This window comes from Bidens hawaiensis, unplaced genomic scaffold (assembly GCF_021521415.1).
Source record: "Bidens hawaiensis isolate Kalapana, Puna unplaced genomic scaffold, B.hawaiensis_p1.1 tig00022183_1, whole genome shotgun sequence".
Classification (NCBI taxonomy): Eukaryota; Viridiplantae; Streptophyta; class Magnoliopsida; order Asterales; family Asteraceae; genus Bidens; species Bidens hawaiensis.
In genome coordinates, this window is record NW_027493445.1 from 277,452 (window position 1) to 290,780 (window position 13,329).

The window sequence follows — 13,329 nt, forward strand, 5'->3', positions numbered from 1 at the left end:
AGATCGATAGCACGCTGTTTGTCAAGAGAAAAGGGGGAGATTATCTACTATTTCAAGTCTATGTGGACGACATCATTTTTGCTGCATCAAAAGTCGCCATGTGTCAGGAATTTGAAGCAGTCATGAAAAAGAGGTTTGAAATGAGCGCCATGGACGAATTAACTTTCTTTTTGGGATTGCAGGTAGATCAGAAGAAAGATTGGATGTTTATTCATCAAACAAAATATGTCCATGATGTGCTCAAACGCTTCAAGATGGACGATAGCACCCCATTTGATACTCCAATTTGCGTCAACCACAAACTGGGTGCTGATTCTGACAGTGATAAAGACGTTGATCCCACCCAATATCGAGCAATCATAGGTTCTTTAATGTATCTAACTGCATCTATACCTGATATTATGTTTGCAGTTTGTCTTTGTGCTCGTTTTCAGGCAAGCCCGAAGGAATCTCACATGAAGGGAGTGAAGAGAATATTGCGGTATCTCAAAGGCAAGCCTAAGTTGGGATTGTGGTACACGAAAGGGGGAGAACTGGATTTGGTAGCTTACACAGATTCTGACTATGGAGGTTGCAATCAGAGCAAGAAGTCAACAACCGGTGGATGTCAGTTTCTGGGAGGAAGATTGGTGTCGTGGCAGTGTAAGAAGCAGATCTCAGTAGTCATTTCCACTTGCGAAGACTGCTGCTCCCAGGTTCTCTGGATACAACAGCAATTGCGCGATTACGGTCTGAATTTCACTCAAACTCCTATTTGCATTGATAACACTGCTGCAATCTCAGTAACTAACAATCCCGTCAAACACAGCATAACTAAACATATTGACATTCGTCATCATTTTATACGAGATTGTGCTGAGAAGAAATTAATTGTGCTTGAAAAGGTTGATTCTTTGGATAATTTCGCCGATCTTTTTACTAAAGCGTTTGACCGATCCTGTTTTCAAAATCTTGTTGAGCTTAATGGGATGATCAATCCCGAGTAACCTTGTTTTTCGTTTTGATTAAAAAAAAACACCATCACTATCGCTTAGAATTATGTCGGTTGCTTCAGTTTGAAGGACACATCATCGGATATGTTTGGTCCTTACTTCTACTAGTAGATTTTGAGGATAGCCATTAACCAGATGACTGAAAGTGACCGGGGCGGTTTATGATGGGTTTTTATTCTTTCGCTGAAAAATAGTCGTTCATACTTAGTTAGAAGGACACATACTCGTATGTGGTCGGTACAGCTGATCCATTGGATCTTCAGGATAGCCGGTTACCTGAAGACTTTGACGTGATCGGGGCAATAGAATTTAAATTTTTTTTAGGGAGATGATATAATTTTTCAAGTCTATAACTTCGTAAGAAGTTTCAATATAATGTTAAAAGAAAATTGATCCAACCATGGAAAGTGATAGAAAAACTAATCTGTGTGCTTAACTGGTGAAGTTATTAGGCCTAAAAGACTCTAGAACAGCCATTGTAAGTTATGGTAGCTTTCTATGGTGCGTAAAAGTAGAAGTGATACAAACTAAATCTCCTCGATTTAATGTGGAGAATCATTCTGAGTTGTGCATGTCTCCATATACATCTTTCCGAATGATAGGCAGAAAAGTGATTACCCAGTCATACACGAGCCCGTGAGCGTTCTGATTCCCGAGAAGATAGTGTCAAGTACCTGCAGTGATCCAGATTCGGGACTTGCAGTTGTCTATAATTTGAAGCTGTATTAATGTCTTTAGTAAAAAAAAAAAAAAAAAAAAAAAACATATATGTTGTTAAGCCTTCTGAAGCTTGTGTTGTCTCACATATAAATAAAGAGGCAAGAAAGAGAACGGGAAGAAGACTTTAAAGATGGATGTGTGCTTACTGTTTAATCATACACTACGGGTCAAAGTCAACTCGGGGTGACTTGGGGAAAGCCAAATACGCTTTGAGAATATATAGGAGGCATCACAATCTCTCATGTGATGTCCATCTAAAGTTTGAGCTTAATTGAACCTAATCCGTATCACAGAAGCGATGAAAATCATACTAAGTTTTATACCTGCTTACAACCTGTTTCTTTATGTCATAATATCGCTGAACATGGATCTATGTGACAGCCACTTAATTAGTATGATTCATGTTCGGATCTTTTCTAAAGCATGCAGGTCCTCGTCAAGACTGAAATATAATCCCGTTTAATTAATTATCTTTACTTTATTTTATGTTTTATACCTTGGTACGTTTTAATAAACACTTGGTTACTAGTTTTGATTCCTTTCTCTTTAATCTAATTTAAGGCGATGTTGTTTATTAAGAAGTTGGTTCAGGCGAAGTTATTATCACAGCGAAGTTGACCAGCGAAGTTGTCACAGGGGCGAAGTTAACCTTAACTTCGCCCATGTATTTTCAAACCTATATAAGGGGTCAACTTGGTTAAACACTTTCCAAACTATCAAACACTCGGCGAACTTATACCCACACTTCTACCCTCGGTGAACTTATAACTTGAATCGAACCTCATTATTATCTGTTTCTTGTCCGTGTTAAAGATATGGCTGCTGTGGCAGGGGCTGGTGGTGACGAAGGTGGTGACAACAACCGACAGTTCTTTCCGGGTCACAACATGTATATTACTTTGGATCCGGATGCGAGTGGTATCGACGACTATCGCGAGATCATCTCCTTCCTCGTTCGCTCACGTATTTTTCACGCCATCACTACTACTCTTCCCATTTCTCTACCAAATATTGAAGACTTTTGGCGAACGGTAGAATATGACTGTAGAGTTGATCCTCCGGTTATGCGCGCTACAGTGAACAATCAGGTGGTACAGTTCTCGGTCGATCAAATCAGAGTCGCTTTGCAGTTCGGGGTTGAAACTATAGATTATCCAACAGATTTTCCGGCTCCATTCAGAGATGGTGCGTTTCTACGTATGGGTTATTCGGGTCCGTTGGGTGACACTCAAAGGAGAAAGGGATTTTTATGAGATCAGTGGTGTTTTCTGATGCACGTGATGATAGTGTGCATGTCTGGTCGTAAAGCTGGTACAGACGGTATGGGGGCAACGATGCAATCTGCAATGATAGCCCTGACTTACAACAAGCCATACAGCTTTAGTCAGATGGTGTTTTATGAAATTGATCGTCAGAGACGCGCGGTCGCCAGGGAAAGATTTTTAATGTACCCGAGATTTTTACAGATGATTTTGAATCATGTAGCCCCTACGCTGCCTCAACGACATCCTATCCGTTATGTTGAGAGTGTAAGTAAGAGAATTTTTGCGCAATGTAGGTCATCAAGTGCTCGTAGCAAACCAGAGCTTCGTCCGCGGCACACTGCATTGTTTGGTTATTTGGTGAATCCTGCTTATATTGCTCCTCCAGGAGATGAATTTCGTGACCCGTCACCGCAACAGGCTAATGTTCCTCAACCACCTCCTGTGGTTCTACCACCACCTGTGGTACAGCAAGCACTGCCTGCTGATCCTGTTGCAGCTCCGGAAGAATAGGTCGATCTTGAAGTCGCCTTTGGAGGGCAAGGGTTCTTTGACATGGAACAAATTGATCTTGCTGCTGAGGTTCGAGCCCTAGTAGCTGAGGCATCTGGTGTGCATGTCTCTATGGTCGCTACGTCTGTGGCGGATTATGAGAGAACCGACTCTGATTCCTCCACTTGACGATATTGCTGAAGCACAACAGATTCTGGTCAGACAAGAAAGAATACATGGCAAGAGAAAGAAAGACTCGGATGACAGTGAATCTGACTATGAGGAGGAGTTAGACAAGTTGGTACGAAGATTCGAAGAAGGTCAGAGCTGGTGAAAGTTCAGGAGTTGGTGAAAGCTCAAGGGTGGTTCGTTTCTCTCCACCCTCGTTATCTGGTATGACTATGGTTCCTGCTTCTATGACTGTGACAGTACCGATTACCTCAAGTGTTCCCGTGGTGACCACACCGTCATCCTTTGGTGTTCCTCCGACCACGTTTCAGTTTACAGCACCAGAGATTGTCTCTTTGCCACCTCCTACTGTCACTCCATCGGAGGTTGTTGCAAGATTTGTTGAGTCAATGTTGGTTGCTACTGCGAGGTTGCCTGTTTCAATACCACCCGCAGTTACTTTTCAGACTATTTCTGATACTCCAGCTAGTTTGGGAATACCTCCACCTTATGCTCAAGACGTTTCTCACATGCGTTTTGATTTTGTTGCTACCTTGTCTGATTCTGAAAGGATAGCTGCTCTTGAACGAGTAGTTGCTGAACAGTCAAGAATCAATCTAATCCAGACTCAAGGTATCCAACGACTTGTAGCAGAAAATCAGATCCAATCGTCCCTCCTTGTTGAACACGATAAACTATTTGATGCTCTAAAACAGTTCTTAGCATCTCAGGGGGAGACGAGCTGCAAGGGCGACGAGTTGAGAACCAAGAAGAGACAATATAGAGACGATGATCCCAATGCATCGAAAGGTGCAGGTGGCGAGTTGCCAAGAACTGAACAAACTCTTGGGACTTCCACATCTCAGGGGGAGTCAACTGGTACGGAAGGTGGATCAGGTGGTGAAAATGTCGTGGTTGTTGATGATGAGGAAATGTTGGGTGATGATGATGATTTAACCGATGATGTGTTAACTATTGAGGAGATTGAAAAGATAGGAGAACAGATTGTGATTGATAGTGAGATAGAAGAAGGTGAGATTGTGGATGATAGTGTAGAACATGATATTCCAGATGTTGACAAGGTGAATGTGAGTCAAGATATGGATGTGTCTGATGAGTCTGAGTGGGAAGAACAGCCGAGATGGAAAGAAGGCTACACTCAGTGGTTTGTTAAGACAAAGAAGCCAGCGGTTCCAACGATGTTCAAAAAGAGTTACAATATCAAGGGGTATGCTGAGTCAAAGAAGGGTATTATTTGCTGGCTGTATGATGAGCAGTTAAAGTTATTTGTGATTAAACACTTTGATGGGATTCAGTATTTTAAGAGGACGTTGAGATCGCTCAATACCTTGCCTAAGTGTGAAGTGAAGGATTTGGCTAAATTGGGATTGATTAATAGGAGTGATGACAATATGGCTAGAATAATTGGGAAGATTGTGTGGAAAGAAAGTGTGAAAGAGAAGAAGTTTGAGTTGTTAAAGCCTCAGAAAGGGAAGTTAGTTGAAGATAAGGAAAGAGGAATGCGAGCTGATGGCAAACCTTGGATGGTGATGAAATATAAGCCGATTCGGTGTTTGAAAAAAGTGCCGATGAAGATAATGCCCAAGGATGTTTTAAAGAGTCTCAAGTGGTGGTACGTTGATAGTTAAACAGTTGAAGCCGTTATGGAAGATGAGGACGAACAGGAGATTCTAAGAGTGTATGATCCCATGCACTTGGTAAATTTGTCTCAAGCTGATTTGCAGGTACTAAACGATAAGAAGATATTCTACATTCCTGCGTGGAAAGATGAAGCTAAGAAGTACCAGAGGGTGGTCTCTGTCTGTGTAAGACAGGGCGTTCATGCTTGAAGACGGGTGACACGAGATTTTTGGGATTACTAGACACGAGAATGAAGATAGAGATATGAAGCTACTGCCAAGGGGGAGTCTGTTGGTGCATAATGTCAGTAGTTCAGTATCTCGTGTTTTGTATGTGTCTGTAATCGTGTCAGATTGTTTGTTTTGGTTTTGAATATTGTTTTACACAAGTTCGCCTGGGATGTAGGCGAACTTGGAGATAAGCGAAGTTATGACAACTTCGCCTAGTATGTTAGGCGAAGTTGTCGAGGTCTATTTAAACCTCACTTCGGTTTATTTTGGTGAGGTTTTTTTTTCGAACGTGTATTGGTGATTATTGATATCACGTGTTGAAGTGTGGAATACAATCGTGTTTATTAGTATTGTGACGTGTGTTTGTTTATCGGTTCAACGTATTATCCATCTTACGCTTGTATCGTATTACGTGGGGATTCCGCACCCTCGTGTTACGAGATACTCCTGCGTAGATCCGGCTGGGAACCTACATCATCCTCACATCCTTTGTCAGCTACATTAGTCAATTGATTTTTTTCTGCAATTGAATTTTTTTTAATTAGAACGTATTGGAAAGTATTTAGCATTTTTCTTTGATAAAAAAAATCAATAAAAAATTAGGTTATGATCTTAGAACGTATCAGAACGTTTTACCACCTTTTATTTTTTTTGAAATTTTCTTGAAATTCTCTTCCAATTCCTTTTTTCTCATGGCATCAACAATCTCAACGTCCTTTTCTACTTCTTTTGTTAAATTTTTTGGATTCTCATGGACTTGGCTAACATCTTCTTTGCTCATATTATCTGTGTCATTTACATACATATTAAATAAAAAAAATTAAATGCAGAGGGATAGAATGTATAAGAACGTATAAAGGGGATAGTATTTTTTTACCTTGAATTACCCCTTGCTCCTTGGTTACTTCAACTTGATTCTGAACATCTTTTTCTACCTCATTGGCTAAGGTTCTTGGATTCTCATTGTCTTGGATAACATTCTAAACATCTTTGTCATTTAAAATACCTAATAAATAAAAAAAACTAACTGTAGAGATGTAGAACGTATAAGAACGTATAAAGCAGGTTTCTTACCATCATCTTTTTCTTTTTCATTATACACATTTAATAAATCTAAAATTTTTTCATGTATATGATCAGAACGTATAAGAACGTATATAGAAGATGGTATTTTTTTACCTTGAATCACCCCTTGCCCATTGGTTACTTCAACTTGATTCTCAACATCATTTTCTATTTCATTTTTGTCATTTACAATACCTAATAAATAAAAAAAATTAAATTGTAGAGATGTAGAACGTATAAAGCAAATTTCTTACCATCATCTTTTTCTTTTTCGTTTGTTACATTGCCTTGATTCTGAACATCTTTCTCATGGACAAGGCTCATATTTTTGTTTCTCACATCATCTTTGTCAAAACATATAAGGAGCCGAACGTATAAGAAAGTATACGTATAAAAAAGTACAAAGGAGCAGAATGTATAAGAACATGTAGGTTCCCAGCCGAATCTACACGGAATATCTCGTTCTACGTAGGTGCGGAATCCCTACGTAAGACGTTACGAGCGTAGAAGACGATATACGTTAACATGATCAAACACACGTTACAATAAACAAAGACTCGTTGTATTGCAACTGGAAACACGTGATATCAATCACTGATTACACAAACTCGTAAACTCGTACAATACTTGATTCTATCTAGTCTCTTCTAAGCCGTAACCTAAACACTTATAAAGCACGACAACTTCGCCTAACATGTTTAGGCGAAGTTGTCACTAACTTCGCTTGGTTCACAAGTTCGCCTATATCAGCGAACTTGTAAGCTAACTTCGCTTAAAACAAAATACAAATCCAACTAACTCGATTACAGACACTAGACACTGAACTACTGACATCATGTACAAACAGACTCCCCCTTGGCAGTAGCTTCATATCTCTATCTTCAAGCACGTGTCTTGTAATCTTCAACAATCTTGTATCTTTCATCTTCAAGCATGAACGCCTTCTCGTACACAAACCGAAACAACTCTTTGATATTTCTTCGCTTCTTCTTTCCAAGCAGGAATATAAAATATTTTCTTCTCGTTCAGCACCTGCAGATCAGCTTGAGACAAGTTCACTAAATGCATAGGATCATATACTCTCATCAGCTCTTGTTCATCTTCATTCTCCATTACTGCTTCAGCTGTTTCACAATCAACGTACCACCACTTCAGATCTTTGAGCACATCCTTGGGCATTCGTTTCATCGGCACTTCTTTTAAACACCGGATCGGCTTATACTTCATGATCATCCAAGGCTTGCCATCTGCTCTCATCCCTCTATCTTTATCTTCAATGAGCTTTCCTTTCTGTGGTTTCAACAGCTCGAACTTTTTCTCCTTTATACTTTCCTTCCAAACAATCTTTCCAATGACCCTAGCCATGTTATCATCACTCCTGTTTATCAACCCCAATCTGGCTAAGTCCTTCACTTCACATTCAGGCAATGTATTCAACGATCTCAACAGCCTTTTAGATAAACGTCAAGGCAAATCACAAGTTCGCCTCTTACCATGAGCGAAGTTATGATTTATTCTGTATAGGCGAAGTTAGAGGTGGGGCGAAGTTGGGAACAACTTCGCCTCAACTTGAACTTCGCCTGTTAACAGTTAAGTAACTTCGCCAGGCGAAGTTAATAATAACTTCGCCTAACCACAACATCGCCTCATAAACTGTTACATAATTAATTGTCAGGCGAAGTTAAACCTCAGGCAAAGTTACGGATAACTTCGCCTAAATTGTAACTTCGCCGAATATGAATCGGCAACAGTTAAGGTTTTCAATTCGACGTGTAGTTGGTGAATTTGGAGATTACGGATCTCGTAGAACATGTTTTTAAGACGATCTAGACGTCCAAGTTGATTACGACCACGTAATAACAAGTTTGAAAATCGGGTGTTAAGGTTTCGAATAAACAGGGTCGCGTATCGGGTCGAAACGACCTTTGATTAACCTTAATGAACGTGATTATACGAAACTACAACCCGACACACCTTTAATCAAGGATTAGAACTGGAAAAATGAACACAGATGAAACGAGATATAAGTTCGCTTAGGGTTTCTGAAGATAAGTTCGCCGGTTTATGAAAATAATGAACAGTTTGACCTTAAAACTTCTTTATATAGGGTCAGAGTTATACCGGCGAAGTTATGGATAACTTCGCCTATTGCTGGCGAAGTTATGCACAAGTTCGCCGATATTAAACTTTACAAAACAAACCCTATAATTTGAACAACTTGCAATTAAGTTTTAAAACATCCTTTAAAAAGTTAAATGATACGATCAAGACCAAGTAACCAGGTATAAAATCATACAACTACATAAGTAAAAAAGAATTTTAACAATAAAGTACACAAGATCAAATTTCAGTCTCAACAGGGACCACTATGTTTTAGAAAAGATCCGAACAGGAATCATACTAATTAAGTGACTGTCACACAGATCCGTGTTCAGCTGTATTATGACATAAAGAAACAGGTTGTAAGCAGGTAAATAACTTAAAATGGTTTTCATCGCTTTTGTGATACGGGTTAGGTTCAATTAAGCTCAAAACTTAAATGGGCAACAACTCAGAGATTATGATGCCTCCTATCTATTCTCAAAGCGTATTTGGCTTTCCCCAAGTCACCCCGAGTTGACCTCGACCCGTAGTGTCTGATTAAATAGTAAGTACTCTTCGATCTTTAGACTCTTCATCCCGTTCTCTTTCTTACATCTTGATTGAGAAGTATGAACATTATGAACTCAGAGTAGTAAACAACTGCAAGTCCCGAATCTGGATCACTGCAGTTTCTTGACACGCTATCTTCACGGGAATCAGAACCCTCACGGGCTCGTGTATGACTGGGTAATCGCTTTTCTGCCTATCATTCGGAAAGATATATATGGAGACATACACAACTCTTAAGGAGTTTCCACGTAAAATCGAGTAGATTTAGTTAGTATCACTTCTACTTTTACGCACCATAAGAAGCTACCATGACATACAATGACTGTTCTAAAGTCTTTTAGGCCTAATAACTTCACTAGTTAAGCACACAGAATCAGTATATCTATCACTTTCCAAGGTTGGATCAATTTTCTGTTAAACATAGTAAAGGAACTTCTTACGAAGTAGTAGACTTGAAAAATAATTTCATCTCCCAAAAAAAAATTTTAAGTTCTATCGCCCCGATCAAATTGAAGTTTTCAGGTAAACGGCTATCCTGAAGATCCAATGGATCAGCTGGACCGACCACATACAAGTATGTGTCCTTCTAACTAAGTATGATCGACTAATTTTCAGCGAAAGAATAAAAACACATCATAAACCGCCCCGGTCACTTTCAGTCATCTGGTTAATGGCTATCCTCATAGTCTACACGTAGAAATGAGGACCAAACATATCCGAAGATATGTCCTTCAAACTGAGGCAACCGACATAATTCTAAGCGATAGTGATGTTTTGTTTTGTTTTTTTTTTTTTGTTTTTTTTTAAACAAAAACACAAAACACGATTACTCGGGATTGATTATCCCATTTAGCTCAACAAGGTTTTGAAAACGATTTTTGTCAAACGCTTTAGTAAACAAGTCAGCGAAATTATCTAATGTATCAACCTTTTCGAGCACAATCAGTTTCTTCTCAGCACAATCCCGTAAGGCATGTTAAAAGATTTAAAAAGCCTATCATAGTCGAAAGCCCCAGCGGGTCCCGTGCTTGGTTTTGGTGATTTGTAACTTGTGATATCAGTGTTACACACCACCTCAACCTTGCTGGTCGATGTATTAAAGACTCGTCTGTTGGGAGTCCCAACAACATATCCGACTAAAATACCTTCGTCGGCTATTTCACCAAATTTTGAGTTCGTCTTTAATATCGAACACGGGGACCCGAATGGTTCGAGACCACTCAAGTTAGGCTTTCTCCCATGCATAAGTTCATAACATGTTTTATTCAATCTTTTAACAGTTAAAACTCTATTAAGGATATAACAGGCTGTAGCAACAGCTTCAGCCCAGAACACCACAGGAAGTTTCGAATCAGCCAGCATGGTTCTGGCTCCTTCAATTAGCGTTCTGTTCTTCCTCTCAGCCACCCCATTTTGTTGCGGAGTATACGGAGCGCTGTACTGGTGTTCTATCCCATTCTGTAAGCAGAAGATCTCCATCTGATAGTTTTTGAACTCAGTCCCATTGTCACTCCCGATGTATTTAACCTTTTTCCCCATAATATTCTCAACCTTGGTAATCAAATTTATTACCATCTGCACCGTTTCATCCTTTGTCTTCAGGAAATATACCCAAGTATTCGAGAGAAATCATCAGTGATCACCAAACAGTATGATGTTCCACCTAGGCTTTTTACATTCACGGGACCGAAGAGATCCATGTGAAGTAGGTCTAGGGTACTGACTATTGAATTAACCTTCTTGGTATGATGGGATTTCTTGTGTTGCTTTCCCTTTTTGCACGATAAGCATTGGTCTTCGAAGTTGAAATTTTTCAAGGGAATACCCAGCACCAGCCCATTCTTGACAATGTGGTTCATTTTCCGAAGATGAATATGCCCCATTCTTCGATGCCATAACTCGGACTCCGATTCAGTTGCTTTTGACAGAAGACAAGATTCTTCTGTTGCCATCTCAGTCGACCTCATATCCATAACATACGTATTCTTTTCCCTTGGAGCCTTCATTACTATCCAATCCTCTGGTATCTTGAAACCAGGATACAGCACGATCGCTTCATTCTTGGTAAAGTGCACGGTGTAATCTTTGTCACAGATCTGCGATACACTCAGCAGATTATGCTTCAGTTCTTCAACGAAATTCACTTTCTCTAACGTCATTTTACCATTAGTCACCGTCCCAATTCCAGTAATCCTTCCACCACTTTCTCCAGCAAAACTCACTCTTCCTCCCTGAACAGGTTTCCATTCATGTAACAAATTCTTGTTACCCGTCATGTGCCGGGAACAGCCGCTATCCACAACCCATAGATTGTTTGCAGCCCTGTTCAACTGTTCCTGCACGATTAAAGCAGAGGATTAAAATCTGGGGACCCAAGACCTATTGGTCTTGGGTCGATACATCCCGTACTTTGGCTGTCCAAAGTTAGTATCATAATAATTTCTGTAAGTCCTAAAAGGATACCTTCTTGTAGATTGACTATGAGGCCATCCAAACCTTCGTGAATTAAATGAATTATTACTTATGGTTTGGTTGTTAGCAGTGAAAAACTGAGATTGTTTTCTTTGAAAACCTGGATTAGTCCAATTTCTAAACTTTGATGAGTTTTCATTTTTACCATTATTGTACTTACTATTAGTTCTGTTCTCAGTTTTGAAGGCCTCATACCTCTGAATCTCTGCTTCAGAGGGCAATCAGCAATTAGGTGTCCTAATTGATTACATCTGAAACAACTCCTGTGTTCAACTTTCTTTTCAATAGTTGGTTTAGATGTTGAGGCTGCATTACTGCCCGTTTGTCTCACATATGGTGGGACATACGGGTTTAGTGGAGAATTCTTTTCATTTGGTATATGTTCCTCTCCACGTTTTGGTAATACTGCCTCTTCTTTTGTCTCACTCGACTCGGATGACTTGTCCGAGTTTGATGAGACAGGACTAGGAACCGAAATCTTAACACTCGAAACAGGCTTACTTGTTTCGCCTTTACTAACTTCTGGTTCTTTAATAGTAACCTTAACCGGAACTGTCTGACCAAAATCAACATCAACAGATTTCTGATTACTAGGATCTTAAGTATAGTTATGATTGTAAGGTGGTAGACCTTCATGATATCCAATTCCTCCCCTTTTAACTGGGGAACCTTGATCACTAACGAGGTGATCAAGTATAGCGGAGGAATTTCTAAATTGCTCAAGTTTTCTGTTTAGTTCCACCACTTTCACCTGGTGATCAGCTATCTGTTTATCCCTTTCAGCTATTAGTTTGGTTTTCTCTTCTAACACTTCATAGCTAAGATCAATTACTTGTATTTTTTTCAGCTAGACTTGCTTTAAGACTTCTGATATCTTTCTCACTAGCTTTTATTTTTACCTTGTAACTATTTTCTCTAGCTTTAGTGAAATGATGATCTTCTTTTAATGTTTTAAATTGAGCATCCAAACTAACAAACTGATCAGTTATAGTTGTCAATTGTTCAGACAGATTTTCACATTTCGTACAAGGGAGTTTAGTACTTACCTCGGTGAGCTGGTCTGCCACTTCTGCCATGTAAGCTTCATTTTCTCCAGTTACTTTCTCACTTCCTGCAGTTTCGATGTTCGCTAAATTGGCCTGTTCGAACACTTCCTCAACATGCAGATTCCAGTTGTACTCCCCGTTTTGTATGGATATCATGGCTCTATTCTCATTACCACCCCCACTCTGTTGTGTAGACCTGTTCTGAATACGTTCAACTCGTTCATTTGTGCACTCCTTAGCAAAGAGTCCATTTTGTTGACAGTTATAACATCGCACCTTTGACTTGTCAAAACCTGGTCTTTCACAAACAAACTTTCTACCTGTCTTCTTCATAAACCTCTTAACTCTTCTCACAATCATCGCCATCTGCCACTGCAGATCCATCTCTTCCAGATCATCAGCATCGATCTGATCATAGTCTTCGTCCAAAGTTGCAGGATCAACAATCTTACCCTTAATGTAATTTTCATATGAAGCAATGAAAGATGCATAGAGAGCAAACTGCTGTTCAGCAGATTTAACACTCATGGGCATCTTTGAGTAGTTGTTGTTCGAAACACTTGGGGAAAAACTACTCTTGGTTGCTTGA